At 45.5% G+C, this 5,690-nt stretch overlaps 1 non-coding gene across 1 annotated transcript; it reads right to left on the reverse strand.

Moving 5' to 3' along the window:
* Positions 1-5,054: 5,054 nt before the first annotated feature.
* trnas-cga (transfer RNA serine (anticodon CGA)) lies at positions 5,055-5,136 on the reverse strand. Its single transcript has one exon. It is a non-coding gene; the product is annotated as a tRNA-Ser (tRNA).
* Positions 5,137-5,690: the final 554 nt, after the last annotated feature.

The raw sequence follows: 5,690 nt of genomic DNA on the forward strand, positions 1-5,690 counted from the left end.
TAGGTGCAAAATGAAAGCAGAGTAAAGCCTGCTTTGATAAGACGGTACACCCGACAGAGTATACAGTCGGACAGCAAGTAATGGTCACCTTATACAACCACAGCTCATTCCTCTCCCCTAAATTTGCAAGTCCCTATTCAACCTCGGAGAAAGTAAGCCCCCCAGTTTATGAAATCACGTATCCGAACGGAAAATCAGGATGGTTCCATGAAAATCAGCTTAAGGTTTATGGAACCCAGTGCAGCCACTCGCACCACCTCTCGTCGGCGATGGCAGACAATGAAGACCCGCCCACTGACAACCCAATCCCCCCTCCCCCAGCAGCAGCAGCACGTCCACACACACAACCTTGACCCGGCGCCTAGAATCAAATTTCACCCTGACGCTTGATTCTGCTGACAGCGACAGCACAACTGAAGCCCATGAGAAAACCGAACAATGGACACACAGGCCAGACCCCAGTCTTTGCAGCCCCAGAGACACCGATCAGGATACATTCATCCCCTTCGTGACGATTTATTTGCCCACACCGGAAACTGACACACCACCCGCCGATAGGGACAACCCCCTTGCCCAGACCGCCATATGGAACATAAAACACTGGCAAAGCGATCATTCCTGTCGTCTGACACGGAATGATGAAATGGACCCCACATCGACAAACGTGTTAGCACGGAAACTCTACACGCGAGTTTGGCACCTGGGAGATGCTGATGACTCCATGTCTGCCTCCCACCATGGTAACCCCTTTGAAACCCTTTTCAGAATGGAACCTTGAGGTGTCCAGATGATGGGAGACAGGAACCGATTGAGATTTACGGTGTCCTATACTCTGATGGAACCCGCCCGCTTTTGTTCTTTACTTTGTTTTTAAATGTTGTATATTCTCTCTTGTACGATTTTGTGTCAGCCTCACGAATACTTTCCTGATACAGTAATAACTACTCTTCTGACGCCACATGGCAGTTAAGAAAACAAATTTCCAAATTCGTACAGCTCTTGGAAGGTCACTCAGGCAGTGGAGTAACGGCATTTATCGACGCCCTGCCTGAGGACCCCTTATACATTTGGTCAGCCAAGATCGGGGAGTGGTGTAAAGGCACTGGTCACCACCCTACCCGGGGATTCCACCCATTCTTGCCCTGCCGCGGATCATACGCACTCCATTCGGAGAATTATTTTCGAATCTCTTTGCTGTTCTTTTTCATTCCTGTGGTTTAAAGAATGCATTTTGCCACAACTTTGCCCCTTTCAGGCAACCCTTAGGTTGTTATCCCCCACCTACTATTTACATGTCAGAATCACTTCGTTGGAAAAACGAGTTTGCAGAGGACGGAGAAATTGTTCGTCCACTCAGCCCATCAAACACCAGCTGCGAGACTGCTCGCACTGTGACAGAATTTGTTTTTCGGATGTCTTGTCTCCGCAAATAGTTGGTATACAAATAAAATGAGGGAGTCAGATAGGGTGACAATTCTAACGGGAAATTGACGTTAAGGAGAAACAGACAGACAAACGAGATGTTAAGCAACAAGATAATAACAGACATTTTGCTTGCTCCCCGAAGAAGATACGAAGATACCTACAGACGGAGAAAAGTCTGAACAAGATGAAGACGACCCTGATGATCTGCATCATGACCGTAGCTGGAACAATACAGTTGCGCGAGTTACCTACCTCTACCTCCCTCACCACAGAGGCCCCGAACACGACTACCCAACACAACAACCCCAGCCTGGACACGACATCACACATAGACCCAGCCACCCATACCCCCACATGGTGTGAGAATCTGATTAAATGGTACTCCCTGTCAAAAACAGTAGAAGCCTTACTAGTGATAGCCAGATTCTGCAGAGTCACTCAGACAATCAGATTGCGGAAATGGAGAAGGAGAGCCTCCCGCCCTCCAGTATACACCTTTAGAGTCCCTATCCTCGGACTCCAGCAAACCCCACACTCTTTCTGAACTTTTTTATTTCATAAATTCCGCAGTTGTTGCTCCGTTAATAAAGTTAATTTTCTGTATATGAATGTTAGTGATATGAAGAAATGTGATACTGCTATTGGATTTTTGTGCTGCAAGATAAGTTCTTTGATTGTTAAGTAGCAGCATGAGGGTAGTTTACTGAGACACAGTTAGAGGTTCTCCTTTTATATTATTTATAAGGAGAATGGAATATAGGATTGAATGTTAAAAGGCCCCTTAGGAATATTTAGGTACGTGTTGTATCAGGGAGATTTAGGTAAATGCTTTCGACCCGTGGCACAGAGTAGGGTAGAATCTGTCCTTGATTGAGGGTACCCGGCATTTCAGAGAACAGGAGAAGACCCAGTATTGTGATCCTTCACGCTTCGCGATGAGGATCAAGAGGACGGAGTGTAGCCATCTGGGATGGCCACTTACAACTAGGGACAGAGAAACTCGCAAAGGCTTTGCGGGTAAAACGGACAAGGCAAGGCTCAGGCAGGCTCAGAGCCTGAGATGTATATTTGCAAGCAAGAAATCCAGACGTTATCGAAACTCCGACCAATTAGCATTTTGATGCGGCCGATTAGCATTTGATGGCCCATCTTCTCCAAAACAAAGGACTGGTACTCGAGCAACCGGTACAGTCCCAGACATTTCAGCGCCACTCCCTGTTCAGGGGAAGCGTAAGCAACCGGGTCAGTGACCGTTTGGAACACGGCCAGCCATCCAGGTCCCCGCCAACTTATTGGTTAGTAATCGAACAGAGTGATCAGGGATCACCCAATTAGTGGGGTCCAAACTAAAGGACCGCCAAAAGAACACGAAGCCCCCCCAAGTATAAGTATAAGAGTTTGTCAGATATTCGTCCTCTCTTGGACCTGGCGCCCCGGCCACGACCATTTCCAAGTGCAGCAACACCAGAAGTAAGTGCAAGTTCAACGCTCGCTACCAGACGGATGAGCCGAGCTGAGCAGCACTTATTTCTCCAGACTCGAGTGTTCCAGAATCGGACAGCAGCCACTGTCCCTCTGACCTAAGCCGGGTGCCTGAAGTTCAGTACAGGTTGTCTTAGTCGATAGGTGTAGTTAACTAGCAGTGTTTATGTTGCATGACTAATTGTGTGTAAATAAAGTACCCTTGACCTTGAACTAACTAACTGGTGTTTGGCTCTTTGATCAATAGCCGGTTGAACCTTGTGGTGGTATCATTTGATACCTGGCGACTCTGAGCATTAGAACATAGATATCAAAAGAAAGGTGGGCAAACTTATTGATTGCCATAATTGGAACAGAGTCACAGAAAAGACAGGAAAAGAAAAGGCAACATCTTTCCTTCAGTTTTCAATCAGGTCAAAACACATTGATACACAAAGCAGCTCAACACAAACAGATTGAGAGATAACAGAAATAAATACACAATTATTCTATTATTCAACGCACTATCATGCTCCTACACATAAAATTCAAATGCAAACGTCGCAATAGTAATCATAAATATTGTTTTATTTCGAGCTTGATATTATCCAATACCTGCAACAGCTACGTTGAAGATGTCATCGGAGTGCGTTCTTCAGCGGGAGGAACTCGAAAAATTTATATTCTTCTGTCATTTGTCGCATCCATTCTGCAATTTAGATTTGCGGAGATATGGAAAAGGAATATGTGAATTCCTCGGCTAGAACGAAATAAACTGATATGTGCCAGAAGAATACAGGCTGGAAATGCAATGAATAGTAGACGCAGAGGCAGTCAGTAAAGATGTGCGGGGTTACACAACAGCCTTACATTGCAGGACCAGTGGGAAATTGGTGTACTTTGCAGATGGTGAGAAACGATAGACCTTGGAGGAGCAAAGGGATTGGAGACCCTTGTTTCGGAGTCATTCACCGTCAGTGGAAATATCCGATTTCTAGTTTCTCGTTCTCAACTTCCAGGCTGTCATATCAGAGGCGACATTCATTCCTCCAGTCCATTGTCCGGGCAAATCTCTCCAATGAGCTGCTGTAATTAATTGAAACATCGATTCCCTAGCGGGCAGAGTGGGGCTATTCGGTCCATTAAGTCTGCACCGACCCTCCGAACGAGCATCATACCGTTCCAATACCAGCCTCCCCGAACAGGCGCCGGAATGTGGCGACTAGGGGTTTTTCACAGTAACTCCATTTGAAGCCTACTTGTGACAATCAGCGATTTTCATATTTCATATTTCATTTCATACCCTGTCCATGCCCTGCCCATAACTCCACCTAATGTCTGGAAAGTAAAGGCCGAGTAAACATGGCCCATTCCAACTAAGCTGCAGATGGTTGAAGTGTGAAAGGTAGCCGGTGCAGTACCAAGGTCCCACTGCCTGCTCGCACCTCGTTCTATTCATCCATTAGCCTTTGATTTGAACAATAAAATGATATCCAGACATTTTGCTCAATTGTCGGCGAGACCAGCGGCCATTAAGAACGGCAGAGAAGTCTTGCCGTTCGACACATTTTCACGAAAGTTCCTTTGACATTTTTGTGTTTTACACCACCTCACAGCTTTCCATGTAAGGCATAACTTATGACAACGAAACTTGCGTGAATTTGTAAATTGCATGAGTAAAGGAAGACACGTTGTCATCAGGATTCGAACCTCCGCGGGGAAAGCCCAATGGATTTCTAGTCCATCGCCTGAACCGGCATAGTGGGGAGCACCGCGGTGTTCCCGGTGGTTAACCAGCGTTCGATTACCGGCTATTGTTGCGCCGATTTATTTAGAAATTTATGCGAGCTGGTTAATTTCAAAATAAGAGAACAAAAAGATCTAACAAATGACAGGCAAAAATAAATTTGAAGCTTTGTTATCATCGATTTTCACAATTCTGGTGCCCGGTGAAGTTAATATGAACGTTGCTGAGGTTGTGAAGCTATCCTGACAAATAAGAAAATTCAGAGCGAAAGCAGAATGAGAAAAAGGAAGGTTCTTCTGTCATGACACAGACATTTAATCCGAATACATTGAATGAACAAGAACTTCAAATTGATACTTAGACTGACATCGTGTTCTGCAAACAGATTGCTCCAAACGGAGTAAAGATTTCGGATCATAGCCGCTGCGAGTAGGGTGCGAACCTACGCGGGGAAACCCCATTGGATTTCGAGTCCAACGCCTCAACCACTCGGCCATTGCAGCTGACCGCTCGCTTGTAGAAAGCATTGTAAAATGCACTCCAGGTATTCCAGTAATGCAATGAACGGTGTCCCAGTCTTTATCTGGGAAGGGTAGAATTAACATGGAAAAAGACCATGAGATTTGGGGCAACGCCTTGAGCTGCACGAAAATCTCACCTTCCATAACGCACTGTTCTACTTTTGTGTCACAATATCAGTTGCAAAGGAAATATGCGATAAATTCATGTTGTTTGAATGGACCAGTACATAACTTCCCAGTCTCGGTCAAAATTAAAGTAATGGAATCGAAGAATCTTACAACACAGAAAGAGACCTGCGCAGACCGAGTGGTCACGTGATGACTGGGTTATCAGGAAGTTCCACCAGATTTCTGTGTGAAGTGACCGCAGCAGGTCTACCACATGGACTCAACGTTAAATTCCTCGACGTCAGACGCCGTTTCCATCCGCTGCAAAGAGGAAGCTGATGTTTTCACCCTGTCAATAATCACTGTCAATATTTCCATTTCAGTTCTGTTTTTGATGATACCCTTTTTCCCAGATCACAGAAAATACA

The sequence above is a fragment of the Scyliorhinus torazame genome, chromosome 24, assembly GCF_047496885.1.
Source record: "Scyliorhinus torazame isolate Kashiwa2021f chromosome 24, sScyTor2.1, whole genome shotgun sequence".
NCBI lineage: Eukaryota > Metazoa > Chordata > Chondrichthyes > Carcharhiniformes > Scyliorhinidae > Scyliorhinus > Scyliorhinus torazame.